Source organism: Lepisosteus platostomus, chromosome 13 (genome assembly GCF_059453375.1).
Source record: "Lepisosteus platostomus isolate fLepPlt1 chromosome 13, fLepPlt1.hap1, whole genome shotgun sequence".
Taxonomy (NCBI): domain Eukaryota; kingdom Metazoa; phylum Chordata; class Actinopteri; order Semionotiformes; family Lepisosteidae; genus Lepisosteus; species Lepisosteus platostomus.
Genome location: NC_142623.1, coordinates 2,728,133 through 2,755,398, shown reverse-complemented (window position 1 = coordinate 2,755,398; position 27,266 = coordinate 2,728,133). Strand labels below are relative to the sequence as shown.

At 45.5% G+C, this 27,266-nt stretch overlaps 1 protein-coding gene and 1 long non-coding RNA gene across 3 annotated transcripts in view; both read right to left on the bottom strand.

Moving 5' to 3' along the window:
• The window catches only part of fam49al (family with sequence similarity 49 member A, like), a 32,741-nt gene extending 20,244 nt beyond the window's left edge, over window positions 1–12,497 (bottom strand). Inside the window, exon 1 of one of the 2 annotated variants that reach the window (XM_088602543.1) lies at window positions 12,130–12,497. The gene's annotated coding sequence lies outside the window, so the exon portion shown is untranslated. The remainder of the gene's footprint in view (window positions 1–12,129) is intronic. The other variant, XM_088602541.1, reaches the window with a different exon arrangement.
• Window positions 12,498–14,308: 1,811 nt separating this feature from the next.
• Window positions 14,309–27,266, bottom strand: part of LOC148649620 (uncharacterized) — a 66,846-nt gene continuing 53,888 nt past the window's right edge. The window contains exons 12-14 of the long non-coding RNA XR_015925886.1: window positions 21,847–25,646; window positions 19,882–20,126; window positions 14,309–14,444 (exon numbers count right to left, since the gene is read on the bottom strand). This is a non-coding gene — a long non-coding RNA (uncharacterized LOC148649620). The remainder of the gene's footprint in view (window positions 14,445–19,881; window positions 20,127–21,846; window positions 25,647–27,266) is intronic.

The following is a 27,266-nucleotide window of genomic DNA, read 5'->3' as shown; positions in this document are numbered from 1 at the left end:
CGCTCCCTTGACTCATTCCTCCCCCAATCTGTTTCTATTGTGATACTTGGTAATGACGTTACAGTGCGTCATTTTAATGTAAATTTCTTAGTGCAGTGGGTTCGGGTTTGCCTTTTTTGAAACACGACAAGTCTGCTATTTTTATCCTAAAAGCTCTGCTGCCCATCTCATTATCGGATGAGATCTCTCCTTTTCTGTAGTTTGGAAATATGTGGAGCTCAGCCGTCACACTCGATGAAGAGCAGGTGGTTTCAATTGGTCCTTCTTTCCCCAGAAAGCTCCCTCTGTCTAAGCCAAAAAGCATAATTTTTCGGTCCAGGCGTTCGCTGGGAGACAGGCCCACACACCCAAGCTCCTATAGCTCTTCTGTTCCTTCTGCTTTGATTATGCAGCACAGAGGCAAAGGTTTCTTTGTATTCTGAAATGCTATGTGTTGCTCGCCTCCCACTCCACTGACCAAGCCTCATGGGATCCTCAAGACCTGCAGAAGATCTGCCCAGACCCTTTCCAGGAAGAGTGGGTCCTCATCACGGTCCATGGTTTCCAAGCTGGTGGGCTCGTTCAGACGTGCACTTGTGTCTTCCACCCCGGATGACACTTGTGCTTCCCTGCTCGCTGCCTGGGTCCAAGCGTAGAGTCGGCTGAGTGGGTCTCACAGTAGCACTGTGGCCTGAGAAGCCACAGAAACACAGAGCCTGCCTTGAGGAGGAGTCCCTGAGGGCTACAGTTCTTCAGATCTCCAGCACCATGACTAGAGCAGGGTAGTGTTTAACACAAATGCTGAGAATTCATGGTAAAATAATGAGGAATACAGTACAACACGATGCAACAAACCATGGATTTAAAGTAAAAGGAAGGAACTGTGAATACACGGAACAAAGTCATCCGGTACAGTTCCCTGAGGGAAAAGTGAAACTGGACCTTGTGAGTAAAGTTAGAGCTAATGTCCTGTGGACCTTGAAGAGAGTGCCGGTCACCTCTGGACTATGGTGTCCTCCACAATGAAAGAAGCTTCTCGAAACATCAGCTTTTAAATTAGGGACATACTGGATAGTGTTGCGTTAAATAAACCCCCCCAAAAATAGACGACGATTTTAGGAAACCACTGTGTCTGAACATCCTCATTTAAATCTACCACAGCCAGTCTGAGCTGTACTGCAGGGCAGCATTAGTGAGATATCAGTCCACCTCTTTCATCCTAAGGGTATTTATAACACACATGAAAATGGGAGGATATTTGTTAAGGAAAACACAAAAAGAGCGTAAAACAAACAACAAGTTTCATTCTAGGACAGCTTAGCCCAATTTGGGCAGAGCCTTTTATAGCAACGCAGTAAGAAATTTTGTAACTCACACCCCATTACTCAACATAAAGGCACACATGCATTCAAACAATTCCTCTGAGTGACACGTACAGAAGAATGATACCATGCACGTGTGGTCATTCATGAACATATATGGCCCACACCTGGATAACATTACTTCTGAAGAACAAAGGTCATGGAAGATAACACACAAGCTGCAAGATGTCTGTGGGACAGGAAATGGGAGGACAGACAAAGGCTTATAGACCAGGTCATTTTGTTTACGTTGTTTCGTGATGTACTATCAATATAATACATCCCCCCTCTTTCTGAAAGGGTGTACTTCTAAAGCAGGCTGGTGTGTCATGGAGCTATCCTGAAAAAATCAATTTCTCTGTGCAGAAAAGGCCAGAAGAAGAGAGCGAATAACACCGCTCATCCAGCAGAGAACAAAGTGGAATTGGGGGGGGTCTTTGTTGTCTGTCTGTGGCACTTTACTCAGATTAATTCTGGTCAGCGAACAAGATTTTTTTCAGAGAGAGAGCAGCTCTGATTTTTTCCTGTAATTTGCCCTTCGACACAGACTGCCATCCCGGCGAGCGCCCGTCTATCGGGAGTGTTCCCGGGAGGCGGCGTGGCATGCCGGACAGGGAGCCCGGCTCTGATGTGCGTGTGGCGTGGCAGTGTCAAGGCCAGCGTCGTGGACGCACTGTGCCTCCACTCCAGAACCTGCTGGTTAAACAAGCGATGACATGGTGCCGGCAAGAGCTAAGAGCTCAAGCCACTGGCCCTGGCAAGCAAGCTCCTGAGATAGTCAGCGTTACAAACGATTGCGTAGCAGAAATGTGTGGTTTAAACCCATGGGTGGGATGGGTTTGAAAATGGAAGGCACGGACTAATCCGTGTGGGTGTTCCTGAAGCAGACACTAGTTTTCATGACCCCTCACGGCCTTTTCTCCTCCTGGACCACACATTCATGCAGTAAGCGATTTGTTGCAATATACTCCCCAAAACAACCACTGTCTCAACCACTGGAGGTCTGACGGCCTGTTTCAATCATACAGTCGGTCGTTCGTTTTGTTACGGCAGAATTACATTCTTATTACACGAACACACATGCTCGCAGCCTCTCTGGGCCGCAACAAAAACCAGCCCAATGGTTTAGGCACAGAAACAGAAGAGAGGCGACTCATCTCCCTTTCCAATCAGAGGCATTGGCGTTGGAACGGCTGAAGAGAAGCAACCTTTAACCATTAATCAAGCTAAACCTCTACTTCCTGTGTACCAGCTTCGGAGTCTCTACTATTGTTACATACAAGCTAAAGGTGAGCAAGTGCCTTTGTGGCATGAGATTCAACAGGACCCGTCTAGGACGCAGTCGAGCAGGTCTGTGTCTCACCTCATCACCTCCTCACACCTCCTAAAGCGCTAGAGCTCACAAGGAACCCAGCCTTGCACAGGTGAACTCTGTATTATTTCCTTTTTAAATTCACCATGGTCAAGAAAACCATGCAGTTAGATGAAAGAAACCACGAAAAGAAAGGGTAAAAGATGACAAAGCTCATCACGGGCTGCTGTTTGTGTCAGGGGTGGACGTGACCATGTGCCTCACGGAAGGATTTCCTGCAGGTTTCCTGAGGTTCTTTTCAACTGGCCCCTGGCTTGGAACTGAAGAGAAGGGAATCTACACTATATATAGTCGGACGTCATCACGTGATCTACTGTGGACGCCAGCCCTGGTGTCCTTTGTTGCCTTCACCTTGGACACACCAGGAGTCGAACTGCACAGAGGCCTAGAGCCGGAGCGCAGTGTGGGTGGAGGTTGAACACCTGACAAGCATCATGTACCTGATGATCATCCAGAACAACACGTGGGGACGGATGTGCCGGAGGGAGGCCGTCGGAGCGTTGCCGATCTTATTTAAATAGCCCAGTGTTTGAAAACACTGGAGATGAATGATGTCCAGCCAGGTCCACAGACATCATAGGTGGAACCTGTTGCATCCGAAAGGAATGGGGTGGTTTTGGCCTTTAGGACCTCTCTAGTTGTTAGGCAGAGCGATCTCTGGGGTGACGAGTTTAGTTCTGAAGGACCTTCACAGATCAACACGATCTGAAGCATTAGCTAAATCCATTAGCTTCCCTGGTGGGCCGAACTACTCACATCAGAAAGTCTGAGTAGTTGACTGATCGAAGGCTTGGCAGGGGAGGGGTAAGTGAAAGAGGCTCCCTCTAGTGGTGGTAACATCTCAAAGCTACGCCAGCAATTGCAATGAAGAATGATTTGTAGACCACGGAAGCCGTCATGCAATGCCCACTTCGGCTCCTTCGAGCCTGACAAGTTACACTCCAGCAGTTCCTAAACCAGCAGGGTCTCTTCGCTTCTCAGTTGTGCCTGATGTCCATTCATTTGTTAGCCTGATTACTGGAGGCCTGAGTGAATCTCTGCCATGTCTCTGCTCGGTGCTACAGCTGTTACCTTTATGCAGAACATCATGAGTTTCTGTAACGCAAGACGTGTGCTGCTAATGACAAAAACTGCAAAGAGGTTTGTTTGTTTCCAGCCAAGAAATTGGAGAAGGGAAAGAAATGCATGATTCTGGACAAATTCCAGGGCGGAAATTACTAAAACAAAGCCTGCCTGCCAACCTTATGATTAGGGCTTTTCGATATTTAATTTTAGTCGTGTCACATTCCTTTAAACTTATCACAGAGTGGGTCTGTTTGATATGTAAAACTGCTAAAACTCTACTAATTATGAAACAAAGCCTGACATGCTTTTTACTTAACATATCAGCCACTGATCACTCACCCTAGAGCCCATTTAACCTGCATATCCGTCTGATTTAAGCTAAAGTGGATTCTCAATGGCTGCTGATTTATTCTCCCCAGCAGTTAAAGGAGACATCCAGACAAATATTGTTTACTGGGATTTAAAAATATAAAAAAAGGTTACAAACAGGATAAGGCCATTCAGCTAATCTCTGGTAGCTTGTTTGCAGCAGTTTTCTAAAAGAAGCTTTGAAACCTGGCTGTGTGAGGTTCATCCAGATTTCCACCACCCTGATTGCAGAGCACTTTTCATCAAAAATGATCCCAAAGCCCTTTGCATGTGGCAGAGCAGCCATTACACCCAACACCAAAGTGCAGTGTCCAATGGGAAGCCATTGGGCTCTGGTGGCTCCACCACAAAATAGATCAAAACACCCTTATTCAAGTAGACAGAACCTCAGTTTAATGCCTCATCTGAAATACGGGCCCTCCTACAGCACCATTCATTGGGATGGAATCTCTGGACCAGAGGAAAAAGTGCCACGAACACCATGTACAGAAAGGTAGTTTATAGTAATCCCAAAATCTCCTAACTCAGTACTGACCAGGCCCTGTTTAGCTTCTGAGATCTTATGAGATTAGACTACATGGTGGTAAGGATTTTCACTAAATTGGGAAATCTTGCTTACTCAGTCACTGCTAATTGAAGCCAATCAAACGGAAATTAAAGAAAATAAGATTGTGATATTCTAATACCTCCCAAATATGGGGGCAGCCAAATGTGGCTTCAAATCCATCCTATGACAGCAGTTCCATCATTACGCAAAGTGATTGCTAATTCATCAAGAAAATAGAGAGCTAGATGTACCCAAGTGCCGCAATACAGAAGGCTGGGAGTTCTCGCAATCGACTAACTTTTTTTCTGAGTTGCCAATTTAGACCAGCCAATTTTTTAGTTCTGAACTAGGGCTGCTGCAATTCTGCATCAGCATTGCCCTGTACCCCAATGACAGCAAGCTAGCAGCTCCTGAGTGAGCACAGCTGCCCCTGCATCTCAGCCCGTCTGTCTGTTCGGTAGTAAAATAAAATAGGTCAGCACCACTTAGATCTGTAGGCCCTTATCTACCTGCTCGCTCTCCACAATGCTAGGCAACAGACTGCCACTTGTGCATAAAAATGCACTGCAGCTACAGAGCTGCAAGATGGTGGAGACAGAGAGACAGACAAAACTGCATGCTGACAGACAGCACGTCTTCGAATTACTCGTACCCTCACTCACTTCCCATGCTTCTCCTGCCTCTGTGTGGGGGATTTAACCCTTGTGCCTGAACGCGAGAACACGAAACGGTACGAGACTGATACCAATTCAGGAAGGTAGAATGCACCAAAAAAAGAGACCGGCATGGAAGTGGCCAGAAAAACAGATAGATTGGGAGAGGCCCCGTTCTATGTGTGGCTGATCGTGCTGGAGCTGTTTCTGGTTATACTGGCTGATATTATTTTGGTTTGGTGTGGAATGGAAAAAAACAGAACTGCCTCCACAGTTTTTGGCACCGCATTATAATGGATCGAAGCATTCATAATAACAATTCCTTACACTTCTACAGCGCTTTTCCGGACACTCCACTCAAAGCGCTTTACAGGTAATGGGGATCCCCTCCACCACCACCAGTGTGCAGCCCCACCTGGATGATGCGACAGCAGCCATAGTGCGCCAGTCCACTCCCCACATACCAGCTCTCAGTGGGGAGGAGGACAGAGTAATAAAGCAAGTTCAGAGATGGGGATTATTAGGAGGCCATGATGTGTAAAGGCCATGGGAAAATTTGGCCAGGACGCCGGGGTTAGAACCCTAATCTTTTCGAGAAACACCCTGGGATTTTTAATGAGACTCACAGAGAGTCAGGACCTCACAGAGAGTCAGGACCTCGGTTTTACTATTCATCTGAAGGACGGCGCCTGTTTACTATAGCACTATATATGCCCAGTATAGTGTCCCCATCACTATACTGGGGCATTAGGACCCACACGGACCGCAGGGTGAGCGCCTCCTGCTGGCCCCACTAACACCTCTTCCAGCAGCAACCTTAGTTTTTCCCAGGAGGTCTCCCCTCCAGGTACAGCTGCCAGCTGTGAACTCCAGGGTGACATGGCTGCTGGGCCATTCGTTGGGCTTTTAAACCTCAGCCCCCATGATGGGAGAGAGACCTACAGAGCCCGGTCTACCTGTGTGTCCCGTACAGGGTCAGCCACAGCCCTAGAGAACTGCTCCCCCTGACTCCACTGCACTGGGTTTCCTGCATCCTTTTAAAATGTGCTGAACTTACTATGGTAAAATAGTCTGAATCCTGGCACCTGATGTCCTCAGCCCTACAGTACATTCAAGCCATCTGAGCTGCCTGGTTCCTCACTGTTCCTGTCCAGATAACCGGCTCTCCTTGAATCTGGCCGCTCAAGGTTCTCTCTCAAACAGACAGACGTTTAGTGTCCTGACTTTAGAAGGCCAAAGCTGTTAAACAAATACAGATCCAGACGTTAGTTCTGGCACTTGTAAGGCTTCTTTTGAAAAGCATGTCAATACGTCAGGAAAAAAACAACACGAAACAGCTCCAGTCAGAACAGGTCATGGTCACATTTTTATATAAAACAGCACTGAACTAGAGGCGTGCTGATGTGCTTTTTGATTTAAGAATGACAAAGCCCTGAGACATGCACAATGTTTAAAGTAATCGATTTTGGTAGAGTGTAATGCAAAGCATAGCACACTTCTGGCTCATGAGTAAAGGGAGTTCCTTTTGAGACAGGACTCCAGATGGCAGACAGGCTGAAATACTGACTGACTGGTGGGGAGATAAAGGTAGGCATTCAGACTAGCTTCATTCCTGGATGTTATAGATTATTCCTAGAGCGCTGTTTTGTCATTGCGATAAGTTAACACCTGTGATCAAATATAGATTTCAACACTCTAAAAAACAGCTTTTTGCCATTTTACAGAACAGGCTGCAGGAGAAGCTTTCATAGTGTGATATCGTCTGGTTTAATAAGACACCTTTACATAACTGTCTCACATCAATCTGGTTTTACTGGATACAATTTGGGCCTATTAAAAAGACTTTCAAGATTAAGAGATGATGTTTCTATTTATGCCACAATTCTCATATCTTGTAAACCCTGGTGTTGTGTTTTATGATTCCAGCCTCTCGCTGCATTCATAACCTCTATGGCACAGTCCATGAGCCAGTCAGTTTCTGCTCAGTAATATTTCCCTGAGCTGAACCAGTCCTAACGGCAGCTCCACTTCCATCATGTGAACACAATAGGACTGGACTGGATACTGAATCCTTTAAAACGACCCTTAGAAATCTTTGCTGAGGGATACCAAGGTAGAAGCAGTATAAGTTGTAGTAAAACACAGGAGAAAGTTGAGACAAAGCACAGAGAAGCGTAATCAAGAGACCAGACAAATCAGACCACTGTGATGGGACACTCAGATAAGCACATGGTCTTAGTAGGATAAAACTGTGTGGACACTCAGGGAACAGTGTGCACATCTATTGAGGAAAATCTTCATACAGAAGAAAAACAGGAATGACAGCAAAGGCATCACCCAGCATTGTCCCTGTTTATCTGCACAAGTTAAATAAAATGCAGGCAGCGAACACACTCAGGTGCCTCCAAGAGCTATTTCTTTCCCCTTGTGTAAACACACCAGGACAAACACACAGATTCTGCACAAACTTAATTTTTGAAGACAAAGCATTAAAAACACTAGCCTGAAGAAATATATTTTTACATGACATTTGAGGACAGATGAAAGATGTGGGATTTTTTGCATTATTCAGATTTTAATGTCATTTTTCCTCTAATCTACTCCTTACATGCAAAAAAACGTCTCAGACCAGCTCTGCAAGTACCAGTTCCTGTGCAAATTGTCAGAAATTGTCTGGCCACCCTGCTTTGTAATGGAAGCCACTTTGTCCACTTAGTGGACCAATGACGAGCAACACCTTTTTACATCACCTTTCTTTTCACAATTTGTCAGAAGAGATGGGCATTTAACAGCAATCTTGATGAAAAATGTTACTGCTGTAGACTCGGGTAAATACAGAGTAAGATGCAGAACAGCACAACAGAGGCATTCTCCCTTTTCAAATGCTCATCCCTGCCTTTTTCTGTGAAGAGGTCTTGTCTAGCAATACTGCTGCAAGCAGTTCCTACAGCCTCTGAGGCAGTCTCTGAGCTGGGATGGAAATAAGACTCCCAATCCTCCATCGCTGTTTTCAGGAGCCACATGTTCTTGTCTATAAGCCAACCACCTGCTGGTTACTTTACATTTGTTGAGGTGAAATATCTGATGTGCTTGATTTGTGTTAACTGGTGCGTTTTGTGGAAGAGCCTAACCTCGGAAGCTGAAATGACTCTAAAATCATTTCGTTGTAAAATGGGAGATGTACTCCAGGAACTGCCATGAAACAGGGAACGAATTAGAGCTGTTGTGGGCTGAGGATTATCAGTGTCTTATCTCTGTGCTAATTGGATCAGATCTGAGCCAAAGCAAAGATGCTGGATTCTCCTCTTCTCTGGGGACAGAGGCAGTAATTGACACTTGGGATTAGTAGATCAGACCTCATGTCTACAGTCAGCGAGGACTGCAATCCTTGACCTATGACCCCCCCCCCCCAACACCCATATTGAAACAAACAAAAATGACACAGAAAAGCCCAGATTTCTCTTGCTGCTTTGCATTTCTCAGCAGAGCTCCTGCACATCCATCACGGCCAGTTGAAAGCAAGGTTGACTGAACTCACTGCATAAAAGCCAGACATGGACCAGTGCATCTTCATTGTTGTGACTGTACACGGTGCTGTGAAAGTACAACCCCAGGTTATAAGACAAATGTGAAGAATTCTCCTAAATTACTGTATTATTCATTCTATTTCGGCACTGTTTTCATCGCATGTGATTTATGAGGCTGTACAGCTATTAATGGCAGAACGTGAAGTTCTAAGACAGCAACAATCATTCTCATAGGCAGTCAGAAAGTACACTTTTTTCTGCCACCTTTCACCAGGCTGTGAAGACCGTGTTGCTAGACAACATCATGGCAGGAATCAGCGTCACAGCCACCCCACCTCCAGCCTGGGAGGGGCAACTATGGCACAACACTCCACTAAAACATTACCAGGGTCCCGGCCACTTTGCTCCTCTTGCGTTTGTGTGCAAAGATGCTGATCCAGTCCAGGGATGCTCACGCAAGAGCCTCCATGAACAAAGTGAATGGGATTCTCAGGGGTGTGGGAACTGGAAACCCAGCACCAGACGCAGAGCTGCACCTGTCCAGCAAGTTCTCCCGCGCAGTGACAACGTTGTGCTGAATTCATTAGAAAGGACCTTAGGAGCATGGGCTGCCTTGTGCCAGACGCCCTGCATCGCTGATTGACATCCCGCTACTGCCCACATTATTGTGGAGCTCACAGAACATTGACTGCTGTGAATAACTCAGATTCCAGGCTTACCAACAGGAGCCACTGCTGAAGAATAAAAATGCGTTGTTAACATGCAATTGGCTGCTAGGGATGTGTCTAACGAACGAGCATTCACCATTCTTCCTAAATCTCCCGTTCTGATTCCGTGGTGCCATCGCAATTCACAGTGTCAAACGAAACTGTCCTAGGTTTTTTTCTCCCAAGGGCACTCCAGTCCTCTACAAAGCTCCCCTGTCCCACCTACGCCCTCCACCCCTGGAGTCTCTCCCGCCATGCCCTTAGCGCCTTTACCTTTGCCCCCCCCCTGCAGCAGAAGCGGCTGGGCAATGGAGTCTCAAGGTTAAGAAAGACACACAGTCAGATACACAGTCCCTTCACCCCTCCCCCCTTCCTTTCTGTTGCTGCGAGAGCCCTTGCTGGATCGCGTCGCCTCGGAGCCCGAACCTCGACGACAGACGCTCGTGGGTTAAATTCATGGCTGGTTTTGCAATTGCAAACAAAACGGCTGAGCTGACTGCCGGCTGCGACAGCACCGGTGTGGGAAAATTAAAAATAACGCCGCATCTGGGCCTCTTCCTGCACACAATAGAGGGCGACCGTTCGAAACAGAAAGAAAGACCTCTTGCTGCTTTGCCCCTGTACCACAGGGGGATGGTGTGAAGAACCACAGGCTTGTCCGCTGTGAAGGGGAGGAAAGGCTGTGATATCAAACTGGGACATCGCAATACCTGTCCACAAGACCCACAAACTGCAGGGTCACCTGAGTTTTGAGATACATGCTACACGGCCGGGGAAATGAGAGATAGAAAACAAAGACCATCAGGGCCAGCAAAAAAAAAAAAACAGGCAGCATGCAAATAAAGGATGTTTCTCATTTTCCGATGAAAGCACGTTCAGTATTGAAAAAGGAAACCTGATGAACAGACAAACCGAGGCGGTCAGAGGGACAGGTAATCGTGTTTTCACAGGCACATAGAGAAATTTGGGGTGAGCGCTTGCATCATCACAGTCAGCCAATGACAGTCTTGCTTTAAAATGTTCAAAGGGAGTGTCCTAGCAACAGAGGGGCTACATACAACCCACCAAAAAACGAGAAAGAAGAAATGAAAAATTTAAAGACAAATCGGACTCCAGCCCTGTATTACCCCAGCTCTGCTCTGCTGTCTTTCTTGACAGCTGGAGAGAAATCTAAGAACATTTCCCAGCACTGGCATCCCTTTCTCTTGTCAGACCTCGCGCACTATGGAGGCACACAAGTGTGGCAATGTCACACCAGCGCTGTACAGTGCTGTACCCTTGAATCCGGGAGTGCACATATAAACGGGTCATCACTGCACGTTTCCCTCAACTGTCCCTGCCTTTCATCCCCACCCCAAAAAACAAATCAATAGGCTACAAAAAAAGCCAGCAAGCCAATAGCAGGTTGCCTGACAGAGACTGAGATCTGGCCATGAGAAGCAAGCGAATGATTCTTGTGTGTTATCATTCACAGCCAAGCCCTAATAAATCCATTAAACTGCAGGGATTACTGGCAACACCATGTCCAGAATGGGCTATTTCTGACACCTAGTCCTCCCAGTCTTCTGTATCCACTAAAGAAAGCTCTTTCACACACACTCACAGTACAAGCTTCCTTATAAACCATCAAACACAACAAAATCCCAAGGGCTGAGCAGCATTAAACACAGCTATCAATCTTAATGCCCCTGAATGTTTCAGTGTTCATACATGTACGAATCAGCAGCGCCACTGACTGAGCCCAGCCTTTCATTCATTCTTTCGCTCACTCATTTACAGCCTGCCATCCAGCCATTCTCCCGGCCACTGGTGCAGATCGGGTCCCTTGACTGGATTGTTTTCGAGTGTTTGCATGGACAAAAATGCACACGTACGGTACATATGCATATCCCGCCACCGAGATGAAGTGGAAAAAAAACTGGCATTTAATATTTTAACGCACAGATCCGGTCTTTTGCTTCCACCTCCAGAAAATGCAAAAGCAGAAGGGGTTTTTGTGGATGCAGAGGATGACAGACCAGATTAACAATTATGTGAGGCGTGTATAAATGCCACATCTGCATAAAAAAATTGTGTGCAGGCTTGCACGTTTTTGGAATATTAACATATTCCTAATTGGCAATATCAGCCTCGTCAACGATGGATGCAGATGCTCAGATGGACGATAAGTGTGAGACACTGAGACGTGCAGATCCACCTGAACATACTTCGGCAATGCAATACATAAATACAGTGCTGGTGGGTTCGTCTAAATCCACTGCAGCTTTGCCCAGATCGACTGACCTACTGCCGCCCGTGAAGGATGCGCTGCTCCTGTGTAGATGTTGCTGCCTCTGCCTCTTCCCTAGTCTACTGTAATACCGCCCTGTGGAAGCACTAGTGCTGCTGCCTGGCTGCTCAGCCGCACACAATACTGAGGGCAAAGGAGGCAGTGCAGCAGCAGCTACCTCTCCTGCAGGAGCCCTTCTCCTGGCGGGCTGGCAGGGTGCAGAGTGAGCCCAGCAGGAACGGGGCACAGAGAAGGCAAGGGGAGAGCCGGTGGCACTTACCGCCAGGCAAGCCGAGGAAATAGCGCTGTCCTGCTTCCTTCTGTCACACAGGGAGAAGGGAGGGCTGTGTGCGAGGACACGGCGGACACTGGTGGCTCTTTTCTGTTGGTTTTTTTTTAAAAAAAACACCACAAAACAAAAAACGTGAAATGAAATCGCCCTTCCGATTGTGCTGGCTTATCCAAACGAGCCCGTTCAGAGTGAATTTCGAATGTCCGCTTGCTGCTGCTACAACCTCAAACCGTGCCTCTCTCTCTCTCTCTCGCTCTCGCTGTGCTCAAGACAGTCTCTGCCCAACAGCTGCCGTTCCGTGTGAAATAAAATGCAGTGTTCTTCTACTCCGGCTCTCGCGCTCTCTCTCTCACAAAGACCACCAACCCCCCCCCCCCACCTCCTCCCACTGACTAACAACTGACGTCTCAAATGAGCTTGCTGGCACAAGAAAGGGGGTTGGTAGAAGTGGTGGGGGGCTGTTAACCCTTTCCGTGCTGCATCCAGCTCACACATCTCAGCAGGTGTCCACAAACACTAGTGCAAGTGTGGAGCCCCATGCCTGCTAGTTGGCTCCAGCAGCTCCAGCAGCAGTAGACAGTCAATGGCCCATGGCTAACAGCATTGTAGCACATTAACAGAATGGCCATTGTTAATCCCCTCTGTTAGTCACACAGTTGCCTGCAGTCGCCTGGAGTGACTTATCCAGCCCCCGACACCATCAGGAATCCCTGCTTAAGGATCTGGGAAGAATGCTTTCTGCGTGGGGCCGCCTGTTCTCCGCCGGAGCACTGTGTGCAAATCTTGATGGGAAAGTGCCGAAGGACTGGCTTCTTACTGCCTGCAGTCCTTACCCCGGCCTCCACACCGGGCTACACGCCGGTATCTCCTCGTGTGACACCATGCAGACGTAGACCACAAGACCGTGAAGGCCAGCAGTATTTGCAATCATTCAAATTCAAATTCGAAAATGCTTCAGTGGCACGACTTACTTGAAAAGCATGGTTATAGCACCGAACATTAATTCAATAGAGTAAATATATATATAAATATACATATATAATTCTGCTTTCTCTCATTTAATATATCTATGATCCCGAAGATAAGACTTGGAAATGTAAAAATGCTATATTCTCTTTTAAATTGCAGGTAGTGCCCAATCCGAGCAGTTTACACAAATTTAGTTTAAATCTCATTGATGTTATGTGGATATTAAGACTATAAAGCTCCCTTTTCTGAACAGAATTTTGTTAAAATCACCCCTTATTGTGTACATGTATAGGTGTAGATACAGATACAGCTCTGGAAATACAATATATTTAATTCCCTAACATAGGAAAACTATATATATACAATACAGTGAGAGTGGATCACTGTCTTCTTTACCCAGATAGGGCTCACAAATGAAATGATTCCCAATTCAGGCACCAGTGACATACAGATTAACTAAAAAGTACATTTATAAAGCCTGATTGAGCAGCTGAGGGGTCTAGAACAAGCTACCCAGGCATGGTGTCAAAGCAGATATCCAGGCTCTTTCAAGAAGGGCCTGGAAGGGATGACTTCAGATGCCTTAGAACGGCCTCATCCTGCTTGTAACCATTGTGCTCTTCCGTGAAGTGACCCAATAATGGAGAAGATACCGTTCCCGTTTCTTTCCTCTGTCCTTTCCCTTTGACTGACATTGCAGTCACTTGGGGGAACAGCGTACATCAACAGGAAGGTTTTTAAACTTTTCTGCTCAAGAGCTCAATTTCCTCCTCCTGAACGAGTTACACTCTGTAGACTCCTGCAGGCAACTGGTATCTCTGACAGGAGGCGCCCACCTGCCTGAATAAGAAGGAGTGGTCACTGCTGGGGTCAGCTTGGCCATCTGACTCGTGCTGCACATCAGTTCACAGGTGCTTCACAATCAGCTTCAGCAGAGAAGCACATTATTTACACACGTAAGAGAGTAATCCAGCATCAGAACATGGGGGAAACAAGGACCCAGACTCTGAAGCCCATTGATATAAGAATGATGTTGTCAAAGAGGTGTCTTTGAGACCATTTACCACCAAGCATGGAACTGTCATGTAAAGGAAGCCTACTTGTTCCTCCGACACCTCTGGTTGCTGCTTTTGAATGTCTGCCTGAAAATGCTTCTTTTTTTTTTTACTGCTAATTCATCATGGCAAATTGACAACACTAACAGTGGTCCCATGGTGGACAATTCCACAGCACGGCAGATCACTTGCTATTTCTCAGCGAGGATAATGAGATGATATCACCATTCCCACATGCTGCTACCAAAACGCTGCAACGGTAGAGTTCAGGGTGCTCACCTGCGAAAGACAAAAATCAATCTGTTCCCTTTCTCAGGTGCGTTTCAGCAGCTCGCATTTGTTTAATCTCAGATCACCTTGTGCTTGCATGAAAGAAACGGCCGTTTGAAAATCGGACCGCAGAGGGAACAAAACGACGCAAGTGCAAAAGAGCAATGCGTCTAATTATACAAACGAGACGCTTTGCTGCTATTTTAAAGGGTGTCTGTTTTTTAGACTTCCTGGATTGAAACTTCTTTTTCTGCTGTGTTTTGCTGAAGACTGTGGCAGGCCAGTGTGAAAGGGGCACTCTAATAATAGTTTAGGGCCTTCCTGTAAACAGCAGACCCCACACGCAGATCTGAAGCGTCTGTCACTTTAAGGCACTTTCAGTTCTCTCAAAGGTCAAGAGTGGCAGACCTCGATACTGCTTTTACAGACATCAACTAAAAGCCAGAGTAACTGCTCTGATCTTCACCGTATCAGCAGCGCATTTTAAAATAACGTATTAATGATTCGATGTGCTGCGAACACGGAAAGACGGGGCGCTGTTTTTCCGTAGTATGGATAGCCACACCAGAAAGAACCTGGTTCAGCCCTCTCGGTTCCTGAACCACAGAAATTTAAAACTTCGATATATTGATAAGGACACAAAGAAAATACAAAAAAAACATTTTTTGACGTTTAAAACAGCGTATTGGTTTGGCACTCCATATCATCTTCGAATGCCAATTTATCGAAGGCTGACATTGGCCTCAGTTGAAGATTCTCTCTGGTAGGACTGGTAGACATTCGCTGCATGGTTTGTTGTTGACAACTAGCAGAGCTCAGTTTTCATTTTTTAGACTTGCTTAAGTACATAGGCTATGTTTAAACACACTAGATACAGGACTGCATCAGTACTGAACTTCAGTGGTGGGTAATGTAAGTCCTATCCTGTATTTAGAGCACTCTGGAATCGCACTCTGGAATCCCTTGGGATGAAAAGCGTGCTAGAAATATAAGGAAGTATTAACCATCACCCAGGGTCCTATATTCAATTGTGACTTTTAAAGTGAACTCATGTGCCCGACCGTGTTTTTAATGTGTCTTTTTCTCAGGGAAGTATCAGGAAAATCTACAGCCAAGCACATCCAGAAGATGACGACATAGAAGAGTGTTAACATCCTTATGTCTTGGTGAAGCCTTGCAAGACCTGCCTGCTAACTATATAATATAATGTCTTTTACCTTCAACTGAAACAAAACACCCCTTTTCCGAGATGTCATATCCTCTGGAATCAGTGTTGAAAAATCAGGGTGTTCAGCCTGAGTGTATCTGAAATGCTGGTGAGAAAGCTCACCCTTCTAATTGGTCAATATTTGTCACTTGGTTTCCTTTTTTGGGAATTCTACTTTTTTTAAAGACTACACCTACCCGTATGCAGTACAGACTACAACTACCACAATGCATTGCGAATCAGTGCGCACTGTGCTAGACAGATGAGCACAGTTGCAGCGATCCCTGAATCCGAAGGGATCTGGTCTGCAGGATGTGTGGTGTGATGCACTGCTGTCACAAGCAGGGCTGGGAGTTTCTGGTGACACAAATCTCTGCTCTGGATTTGGTTGAAACCCATTCGTTTGTATCCTGTTGCACTGAGTTGCATCATTTTGATGAAAATAAGAAAGAAATGTGAAACCACCCTGACAGCATAGACTCTTCCCCCAGCCTTTTCACACGAGTATTGCGAGTCATGTCTGAGTCGAGAGGCAGGAAGGAATGACTTGGCCAAATGCTGTTGAGCTCCACATTGCAGATGCCATGGGTTCGAGCCTCGTTCATGTTCCTAGCTGACCTAGACTGGCAATTGCCAAGCAGTAATACACAATTATTAGAGGTGGGCAGGGTAAGGGTTGGGATTTAACAGCCAGAGTTCTTTCTGTATGTCTCTGCAAAACACTAACCTCAGAGATTTCCTGCATACCTATGGGCTGTGGGCTTCTTGAGTCATTGCTGTCTGCCGAGATATGTATTGATATATACAGTACTGATGCATGTTAGCCAGCGGTTATTTTATTTTGTATTGTGGGCCGCTATCTTGTATATGTACATGTATAGATCCTCTTAGCGACACCCGTCTCCACCCACACAGAAAACCTCCGTTCTGTGTTTGATTACCTGACTAAAACCTTCTGATAAAGGAGTAACAGAAACAATTCCATAGACTACCACATCACCCCTAGAAAAAAACAAACTTTGATGCCGTTCAATAAGCTGCCCATCTCTGCATTTGCACTTAATTGTACAGTGCTTCTCCTATCAATTACAGAAAGCAGAATGGTTAACAATGATGTACTATGGTATGTTTGTGAATCTACGAGAGGATTGTTTGCTCACATCTACAGCACTTAATAAGAAAGCTTGACCCAGAATCCTTTGGGATTCCTCGTTTGGCGAGGCTGGGTGGCTGGCCAGCCGGTGGGTTAATTATTTTAAATGGGTTTTATTTATTTAAACACTTCTCTCACTCTCTTTCCCAAGGGCACTCTGCCCAATCCACAATCCACTCCGCTGCCTCTCCTGGGCTGTGCCTGTGCAGGTGCCAGACAGGAGAGGGGAAAGGACCTCTTCGTTATAAGGAAGCATGCTTCCAGAGCAGAGCACCACAGAAACAAAACAGTGCACGTGGGAAACATACCTTGTTTCTTCATTTAACCCAACTACAAACACATTCGTGAACACAACACACAGAAGGAGTTTAGACTGTCTGAGTGGATTTTGGCTGATAAGTCTTCAGCTTTGATTTGAAATACAAAAACTAGTCTATGAAACATAAAAGAAACATACTTTCTAGGCTCAAGACAGATCTGCTTCTTTTGCCTATGAGGCAATCAGGGTCCTGACAGATGTTCAAAGGAAACTAAACATTGTTATGAACTTGTCACCTAATACGAATGATTCTACTGTGCCTTCTGAAATTGGGAAAGTAGGTAGTGGACAGGCGGAGAGGGTGGCACCAGTTAACAGTTAACCAGTTAACAGGGCGTGGTGTCACACCGAGGGGCGCAGTCTGGATCGTGCTGCATGCAGCAGCCTTCTGAGTGATGGCAACGTTCACATACAGGAGTCATCTGGAGGAGAGCTTCAAAATGCACAAGTTTAAACAGCTGTTTAACTGCTTGGGAGATGCGTCTAAAAAGCGCCTGCCTTTCACCCCAGAGGCTGAATCTGCTGTCAGGGAGAGCTACTGGGTAATTACTCCCTCTCTCCCCACTGGCGGACAAATCTCCAGGCTCAGAGGTGTCACATTTCCATCCCAGAGGACCTTCCGCTATTCATTCTGCCCATCCGCGCTCTCAATTAGTTAATCGAGCTAATTATTTTCTTAATTGGAAAATTTTCTTTCAGATTGAGCAGTGGAAAAACCCTCCAGCGCTTATGGAAAACAAGGTGGGACATCAAAAAGCACATTGCCAGTTAAAATAACTACTTGCGGAGGTGCTTTGTTCAATTTTAATGCTAATCTTTCTGAAACAGACTATGAATGGTAGATTAACAACAGCCCTGACAGTGTTCCAGTGGCCGGTGTTCGTCTGAGGCTGAAATATTGATAGGCCTTTATTTCATCAAGATAAGACTACCTCAATGCCTTACTGGGGTGCATTAGAGGTAATAAATAGACTTCAGTTCCTCCACATTCAGTCACCTGAATGAGTGTACTAACTGATAGTACTCTGCATCAATACCACGTAACTCTTGTAGTAGGTAAACTGCACTGGCTCCCACTGAGACTTAAGAGTCAATATCATGATTCTCCTGTTCATGCGTAAGATGCTTAATCCTGTAGGTCCAGGTTATTTTAAGGATTTACTGCATAGAGCTGTTCAGCCCGGCGCAATGGAACTCACTGCCCAAATCCAGCAGAGAACCTGCGCCTGTCAGCTCACTTCAAGATATATCCTCTTACTAAAACTAAGTGCAATTTAGTCTGACTCCTGCTTTCACTTAGTCAATTTGCTGTCCTTCTTTCACTTTCTTATTTCTGTTGTGTACTGTGCGCTCTGCTGTACAGCTCTTCGAGTTTCTTCAAAAGTGCTCAGAAATAAAATTGTATTACAACCACTACAACTACTGGAAGGCTATTTTTGAGGAAGGTGATTCATTCATAAGCTTTATTTGCACTTTGCACACCATGATATGGTTTCAAATCAGTATTAAGATGCAAGCATGAATGAGCTGTGCAGCCAATCAGCAATGCAAAACAGGAAGCTGGGGAAATCGTTACCCTGAAACAAGGTTATTCATTAAGAGTGATTAAAGGCTTCTTAAAATAAACAACTTTATTTGTACTGCTTTATTTGGTGAAACGTTTCGAGATACTAAATAAAATCCATACAAGATCCAACTAAAAATGAACCTTTTGCTGTAATGCCTGGTTATGCTGTTGGGTTCTTCGAGTCTAGGCTGCTTCAGCAAAAAAACGAACATTCAGCAAAGGTGAAAGAGCTGCCGTGATTCTCTTTTGCTGAACCCTGTGTTCTTTACTTGGTTTCCCTCACTGGAGTTGGGCAGTGATGCGCCTCAGCTGTAACCTTGAGATCACATTGCAATTAAACTGAAATGGCAATCGCAGGATGAGGCCCTTGCCTGGCTTGCTCAGAGTCCACCATCTTTTACACTGAACTTTCTTTCGCTTGGCAGTCCAGCCCTGAGGCACACTGGCCATTTCTGTCCCTGGCTCATACTAATCACTTTTCTCAACCCTGCTCTCCCTTATTTTCAGCACCGCCATCACCACGGCTAATTAATCCCACCTTTAAAATGTTAACCACTCTCTGAAACAGCTCTGTAATTGGTCTGAAGACTGTGCTAATTAGTGAATTTCAGGACTGCCCTCACTTAGATGTGCAAGCTGGAATATGTCCGCTTGGACCTACTCCGAAGTAAAAATACGGGTTATCTGAAACACAGTCATTCCCACCTGTGTCTGTTTACTGTCAATTGATCACCTATAAAAAGCTGTTTGGTTAAAATTTTTATTTATTATTTAGTTTAGGAGCTACAGCATAAAGGCTGGGGTGATGAAGTCGTTGGAAATGATGTGCATTAACTGGTGTATTTTTAAAACCAAGGACATGGTGCAGAATGTAAGTCTAAACTTGCAAGCAGATCAATTATGCCAGTGTGCATTAGGACTGGTGATTAAGGGCCCACATGGAACAACAACAACAGACACAGGGGTCCACAGGAGTAAGACGCTTTGTACTACAGTATTCATATTGTGTTTTGTTCCTATGAACAGCGCGTCTTTAAAAAAGGAAGTTCAGATGTTGAACAGAATCCCGTTTGTTTTATGCCCAAAAAAGTCTCAGTGACTTGGCCAGCACCTCTGCTCGGTGAGTTGAAAGTAAAGCTGGGCAGGTGTTTCAGGAAAGCAAGGGGGCGTTATTTGTTGCCAAACAACAGGAGCACTTACCAGCCGCGGTCTGAGATTCACAGATCTGCACGGACAGCAGTGGAATTAATGGCACGGTCTCTTTCCACTGAAGCCGCTCGTTTTAATGCCAGACCACAGGACAAACACAGGCTTTCGCTTCCCGGAGCAGGCATGGCGAGGGGAGAGCCGCAGGGGAATGAGAAGTGAAAATCTCACAGCTCTCTTCTCTGTTTCGGGCAGGTGACTGCAAGGTGCTCCAGCCTGCCCTGCACAGCTTTTTAAATCTGGAACGGGAAGTTAAAAAAAAACATTCAAGAAGAGTTCTGGGCAGTAAATTAAAACTATTCCAAAGATCCCGAATATTGGTCAAGGAGAAGATAACATTAATTGTGTACAACCTGAGCCACATTTTACCCCATTAACAAAAACACCCTTTGGTGTTTCAACATTATAGAGCATTTATTTTTAGCTGCACTTAACTTTATTTTTTTAAAAAATGTGCTACAGATACTACTAGATGTGAAACTTGTTCGTGGGTTCGGTTCTTTCTAGAGCAAAAAGACTCTTTCTTTATCGAATCATCCTGCTTATAAAAGAATCAGTCTGTCATTAGTAAAACTTTGCTGAAGAAATCAGAAATGTGTAACATAGTGCTCAGAATAAAGAAGTAGAAAAGGGAAGAATTTGCAGTTTCCTTTGAAGCAGGGGGAAAAGTGGAATTTTTTTTAGTTAGAAAACCACTGTGCTGTGACACAGGAAATCTGTCCTTACTATACAGACTGTCAGCTGCCAGCCTCTCATGTCGAGTGACATGAGATGATCGTCAATTCTTTTACACTGCAAAAGAGGACCACCAAACACCCCCTCCTCTGGAATCAGGGCCAGTGTTTCCTGTCCTTTCTGGTTCCTGCTCCAGATGACCTCTCGATCGCAGGGCTAACTGATTTCAGTTTTCTATCTGAGGGCTGTAGATGCAAATTCAACTCTTGTGTGAGATGTGGCATTTTGTTCTTTTGTTCTTCCTCAAATGTGTCTTTTGGGGCTGGAGGGCTGCGCCTTGTGCATTCTGCAGGAGTGGGGAGAGTCCCCTGGCCAAGGCTGTCCTTCCAAATGAGGATTTGTTCTCCACTGACAGATTTAGTTAAATAAAGGATTGACTGATTGATTGATGTGTTGATCGATTGGGCTGAATGACTGATTGATTGGCTGATAGCTGCAAGCACAACATCCTACCATTCTTCCCCAAAATCCTGCCCTGTTAAGCACTGCGGAGGAGCGGATACATGTGTTGTGTTGTCTGTCCATTTTGCAGTTGTTGCAGGAGCCGGAAAGATGAGCAATTCCCTCATCTGCGTGACTGAACGGTTCTGCACTTGGCTACTCTGTGCTATTTGCTGTGTAATTAAGCTGAATGCGAATGTGCAGCTTGAAATAATATGCAGAAAATGCATTTTTCAAATTAAAAACACAAAGCATGATTGTGTCAATTGTTTTAGCTTAGTTGTGGTGGCTTGTTGGTTGTCAAGAAGGCTGCCCAAGGAAGCTGTCAAAGTTATTTCCCTCTTGCGCCTAGTGCGAGCTGTATCGGGCAAGAGGAGCTGTCGAATTTTATTCTTATTTCTCTTCTACATCATTGCAACGAGGTGTCACCTCGTTTCTCCAGCTCCCTCCCTTTCTCTGCATTTCTCTGCCATTCTAAAGAGCACTGACTGGCAACAACCCCCCCCCCACAACAACAGCTATCCTCCTTAACACCCCCAGAAAGCCTGTGCAGATAGTATGTTCTATCTCGCCCCTGCTCGGCTCTCTCTCTCTCCTTATATGGGCAAAATGCACTGAGCCAGGCAGCGTGTGGAGGCTACCAGCAAAGCAGGGCAGGCAGGGGGATAGGAGACCTTTCACAGTTGGGGAGGGGGAGGGAACAGCAGGCAACGGGGGGGGGGGGGGGGGGATCTGAAGCGAAAGAGCCCAGAGATCTCCACGGCAGTCAATCCCCGCACTCACCAGCACGACAGAAAAAACGGCGCACGAGGCGCTGCACCACAAGCCAGTGCTGAGGCATCAGGGCACGGTCACCCGCGAGCCGGCGAGCTCTCCGCCGAGAAGGCGCAGGCGTGTGGGAGCGTGCACAGCGCCTTCCTCTCCGCCGAGGTGATGCTTGCGAGGAGAGAGAGGGGGATCTACAGCAGCTCAGAGTCTCCCTACGTGGGCACAGGCAGGCACAGCTGCAATTACTAGACAACACTGTTACACAGCTAATTCCACAACAGCACAGGCAGGACATTCTGGCCAACCTGCAATCTCACCCTGAAAAGCATCAGCGTGATGGCCTTGTTTGTTGTTGGACTATTCATTTAATACATGGACAGATACTCATGATTCATTTACGCAAGTGATCATCCATAAATGATGTCGTAAACCAGGGTGGGTTTTCAAATAATGACACAATGTGACGGGGCTACACAATATTGCATTACTCTACAGTAAGATTAATGGACTGTACCTAATAACATAGAAAGAAAGGTCATTAACACAAACCCACTGTGCATGAACTGTTTTAACAAGACTGGATTGCCAGGGAAACAACATAACACAAGCCCACAAAATGGTTCAGTCCAAGTTTGTTATACTGTATTTAGCTCTACATTAAATAGTCCCTTCGACCTGTCACACACTAGAATTGTCCTTGATTTTATTCATTTTTTCAATGTCCGGAGTGACAGACACCAAAGCTGATCAGTTCCCTCCAGTCCTGCTTCAGCCTCTCTGCTGAGGCCCTGCAAGGGTTAACCTGGCTCGATGACAGTGGCAATGCAGTTATATCATCTCATGGGAAGCCACTATCACTTCCTTACAGTGCGGATTGAAAAGGATTAGGATGGAGTCAGAGCGCACTTGCTCCCTCCAGAAAGAAATACAACTTAAAACGAGAAGTACAGAAGACACAGCCAGCTATTGCTTTGTAGCTCAAACTATTGTTTAATTTCACACTCCCGCTACAGTGAATATATCTATTCTCTGAGATATGAAAAGGGCCGAGACCTGGATCATTGATTGAGCACAGTTACGGCTACTGGAATCGATTGCTTATGATGATGGAAATTTTCTTTATTGTGCAGCCAGATCATTACAAGGGTTACTGAGATTTCCTGGGAGACTTCACCATTTTCACTGAGCCTGAAGCGACTCTGACTCTTCCTATTTTTTCCTAAACCTCATCCCAACGATGCGGGGATCAGCATCAGAACAGAGGTGCTCCAGAGGGAGTGGATTAATGAGGAGGGACTACTACTGCTGCTCCTTGGGGAAATGGGCAGTTGAGCACAGCCAGTCATCCGAGCCAGCGTGACTTTGGAGTTTAAAAGCCTTGTTTATTTAAAGCTTTGAGCATTACTACTATAGAGACTTCTGAAGCCTTTTCCTCATGTACTTAGTATATGACATGTACTGTAGTATGTCATAACTGTTTTATTACATTATGAACACAGAGAAACTCTTTAAATGAATGATGCAACTGAGACACTAGCATACTTCCATATTAAGTACTTAAAGAATGGGCCCCTTTGTAAGTTTATGGTAGAGAAGTTAAAGATCTCAACACTCTAAAAACTTGTTATGACCAGGCTAAAGCTGCACCCCATTTTAATTAGGGTGAAACTCCGCTTTTCTGACCCTCACCCTTCTGTCAAGATCATTCCTGTGGCCCTGGTTACATTCTGAGGCTCGGGGGTGACAAACCATGTTAAACAATCCGACAATATTACGGAACACTGTACCAAGAATACCGTCATGTCAAAACATTTTCGCATTTTGGAGAGGTTACTCTCGAGCCGAGGAAGGTTCGTCCCCAGTGTTTTCAAGCGTGGCTGTGTTCTTATTCTTCGACAGAGGTGGACAGTTTCTGAAGCGGGGCGCTATAATGCCAAGTGGAAATGCTAATCCTTTTAGTCGCAGGCCCTTCCAAAGAAAGAAAATTAGAACAAGAAAAGGATAAAAAATCTCCTGGAGGAAGGCAGCGGGAGGGGGGGGTGGACTATTTGTTATCGGAGGACAACATCTGCTTTGGAGTCGCTGTCAACCTGCGGCTCTCCGAGGGAGCGCTCTCGAAATCTCGGCACAAAGTCCTGCCAGAGGGGCCCGGGCCAGCAGTCGCATCCTTTCAGAAGCAGCGCGGCAGGCCTGCATTCACAGGCCCTTTTAAGATCAGTACAGCTCTTACACTGTGGAGGAAAACACATCCCCCCCTCCTCCCGAGAAACTCATGGAGCATAACGGCAGAACTGCGCCTTTTAGAACAGAGGTTATTGACACATCAGGGTCAGTAAGCAAAAAATACATACAATTTTCACTTAGGTCTCCGGGCTCTTGTCTCACCAACCGAGAGCAGGCCGTCTGCTGCGATGACATGTCCTAAGACTCCTCTGCTTGAGACTAAAGAGATGCAGTTCCTTCCACCTACCTGTGTCTAACAGTCCTTTCTCACCAGGACAGCAATATCATAGCAACATGATTATAATATCAATAGGATTTCGTTGACCCAATATTGTGCACAATATTCCAGAATAAACAGAAACTAAGGCAATTTCAGGAAAAAACTCCGGATGAGTATTGTTAGCAGGATGAGGACTAACCAACTAACCTTGCCAGATCAATAATGAACCAGCACCAGGCCTGAAAGCTTGATGAAATGACCTCATCTCTTGTGAAACTCCAGAAATATTTATCCTCCACCTGAAACCCACAGACATTCAAGCTAAGCAGAAGCCTACATTTACTGTATTGGTACAAGTTATTTTCACAATATACAAATATGATAGAATTTAGCACTGAATATTTATATGTATAATGTCAAAGTTAGCAGTCATGGATAGCTGAGTCACTGTTTTTAGCAATCATCAGCATGACATATACTTGTCTTATAAGGAATGCCTTTTAGGGTTGAGCACATTAAGAGTAAGCAGTCACTGTGAACTTTGGGAAGGAATATTATCTACCTGCTTGCCGAGTCTATGAATATATAGATACAGTCAAATGCAGTATATATACCGTAACATAGCTCTGGTATAACAAGACGTCATAAAGTGACACTGTGCTGAAAAGGTGCACTTCTAAAATACGTTTAAATACACAGTGCATTGGAAATGGCAAACATTTACACACTTCAATTATATATTTGTTGTTTCCATAGTAATCTTTAAAATGTCTATTTCACATTAGAAGATGCAGACTGCATCATCTTGTCCTGGAATAAAAAGTTCCACTGAAAATAGATCCCTTAAACTGTAAATGTCGGTTGAATAAAAAAGGGATATAGGATTGACAAGAAAGTGAGGATGACGGAGTCATACCACAGTAAATCAAGGTAAATCCCAGATTGGCTTGTGTCTAACAGCACATACATACAGTACATAAAGCAACAAGCCCAAAGCATCATTATATTTACAGCTGTAGTAACCCTTGACAGTAAGAGAAGTGCACTCAGCTGGGTAAAGCAGACAAAAGCACAGCATAATGCAGAGCGGATACAGTGAAACATGACATTTTAGATGCACAGCTGAGCCACACAAAACAGACTCAAATGAAAAACTAGCCAGCAAGGGAGAAAGGCCAGTGAGAACTGTGATCACAGTAACAGCCTTGAAGGCCTTGTCCACTCTGAACTTTACCTAGAGGAGTGAGAGCTGTGCTTCCTTTGCGGCCAGACCCCAGACCCCCAGAGTCCTTGCTCTGCAGTCCTGAGCCCTCGGGCCACACCTGAGCTGGGTCCAACAAGCAGCAGCTGTGTGCAGGCGCTCTCTTGGGGGCTGTTTTTGGAACGACGGGAAAAATGCGTTTTTAATGCTCCAATTAATTCCTATTACTGATGTGTTTAAGAAAGCATACCCCACACAAGAGCCCTGACCCCCACTCCCCCAAGGTCAAAAAGAGAGAAACGCTCAAATTCAAGACCAAGGATTTTTGTTAGCTCAAAACATGCATCGACAGCGTCTAATTACAAACGTTAAGAAAGCTTACAAATGAGGAGGCCATGTGTCCAGTGGAGCTTGTTTAGCACACTAGTTAGTAGTTAAGTGATCTGAGGATATCCAGCCATTTCTTGAAGAAAACCAGGACATCGGCGTCATCATAATGCCTGGGTAGCTTGTCCCATACTCCCACAGCCCTTTAATCTTATTAAAAATGGGGAAATCCAAAACTGATGTGTGATCTTTTTCAACATAAGGAATGTCATCAAAGTGACATGTAACTCTTTTAAGTTTTGATTATATTATACCATTCTAAAGAACCCAAAGACATGTTCTACCAATGTGGAGACACACTGCTTACCCTGATCTAAACAGGCAACAGCTTAGTGAAAAACAGGAGCAACAGACCCCTGGGGCTGAAACAATGGTGCAGTTTTTAAAAAGCGATGTCACTCAAGCCCAGAAAGGAAGGGGGTCAGCCATGAAATATTCATGCAGTATCAATCTGCAAATCGGTGAACTGGCTCTCCGGTGGTTTGCCTCCACGCAATGTTGACATGGTATCTGTGGTATCTTCCAGACTCAGACACACAGAGACATATGTGGGGCTGATCTGGGCATGGGAATGGGGCAGTTGTGAGTGAAGAGCTGTCCAAGGCCTGAGATGAGACCGGGTTTCTTGCTTACCAGAGCAGAACTGGAGGAGAGGATCACTGAACTCTAGACACACTGACAAGCTTTCAGGCTTTACAAATAAAACAAACCCTGTGGTTTTATTTTCCTGGAAAGGATAAGAACAATGCACAGAGAAAATACTCTTCTCTCAGCCAGCTACAGGCAGTCATTGAACTTAAAAGCAGAGAGTAGCACAAAGAGCTTAGCAATTTTGTACTGTGGTATTTAACCTGAGAAAGTTCTGAAACGCACAAGCGTGTAAATCTTTAAATAATGCATTAAGATGTAAGTTGTTTTAAAAGGGGGAATAAAAAGAAATTAAAAAGAGATACATACAACAGCATAAAGAGTAGAAGTGCTGGTGTGTGCCATGAGAGGCAGGTCTCCTCACAGTGTTGCCTCTGGGTTTATGGTTAGTGGCTTCTGGGAAGGCTTGAGAGCCACTTGGGGTCAATCTCTTTTTCAGAGAGAACAATAGACCCTCTGACCCCTGGTCTCTGTCCATCTGGTGTCGCTACGCTGTGGCTCTCCTGTTTGCAGAGGAGCACGGAGGGGCCGCCTGTCGGCAAGCTGTTGTCGAAGTCTGCTGTCCTGCCGCCCAGCTCAGACAGATCTGGACACAGTGACCACATGGCTCTCTGTGTTAACCAGGACGCCCCGAGACAGCAAAGAGTTTACATCTTATCTATGTGCATTCAAAACACAGGAGGTGTGAGGCTAGAGCTCCACATAAGTGGGGAAAGGTCATTTTTGCTTGTTATTGTCCCAATATCATAAGATAAC